Source organism: Schistocerca nitens, chromosome 3, assembly GCF_023898315.1.
Source record: "Schistocerca nitens isolate TAMUIC-IGC-003100 chromosome 3, iqSchNite1.1, whole genome shotgun sequence".
In the NCBI taxonomy this organism is placed as follows: domain Eukaryota; kingdom Metazoa; phylum Arthropoda; class Insecta; order Orthoptera; family Acrididae; genus Schistocerca; species Schistocerca nitens.
The window spans coordinates 697,717,169-697,717,952 of NC_064616.1; the positions used below are offsets into that span (position 1 = coordinate 697,717,169).

The 784-nt window shown below is 46.4% G+C and overlaps 1 pseudogene; it reads left to right on the forward strand.

Annotated features, from left to right (window-relative positions):
* The first annotated feature begins 247 nt into the window (after window positions 1-247).
* Window positions 248-365, forward strand: LOC126250545 (5S ribosomal RNA; annotated as a pseudogene).
* The last annotated feature ends 419 nt before the right edge of the window (window positions 366-784 follow it).

The window sequence follows — 784 nt, forward strand, 5'->3', positions numbered from 1 at the left end:
GGCCAACAAAATATTTTCGCAGTTGGAGGACAACGTTCATGTTTGAAGTTTCACAAGAAGATCCTGCCGCAAGGAAAAACGTATTTGTATTAATGATTGCCACCCCAATTCACGTATCATATCCGTTGCATTCTCTCCCCTATTTCGTGATAATACAAACCGACAATTGTAGTGTAAGCAGTCACCTTAATAGTCCTGTTGCGCTTTCTAAGTGTTATGCCATAAATCACAGTCTTTAGTTTGCTTTGGCAACGGCCTTGCCGCAGTGGAGACACCGGTTCCCGTCAGGTCACCGATGTTAAGCGCTGTCGGGCGTGGCCGGCACTTGGATAGGTGACCATCCGGGCCGCCACGCGCTGTTGCCATTTTTCGGGGTGCACTCAGTCTCGTGATGCCAACTGAGGAGCTACTCGACCGAATAGTAGCGGCTCCGGTCAAAGAAAACCATCATAACGACCGGGAGAGCGGTGTGCTGACCACACGCCCCTCCTGTCCGCATCCTCAATGAGGATGACACGGCGGTCGGATGGTCCCGATGGTCCACTTGTGGCCTGAAGACGGAGTGCTTTTTTTTTAGTTTGCTTTATCCACAAAATTATCTATGTGGTCATTCCAATTTAAGTTATTCGTAATTGTAAGCATTAAGTACTGAGTTGGATTTACAGCGTTTAGATTTGTGTGATTTATTGTGTAACCTCAATTCGGCGAATTTCTTTTAGTGCTGATGTGGATGACTTTACTCTGTGAATTATTAAGAGTCAGTTGCCACTTTTCACACCATACG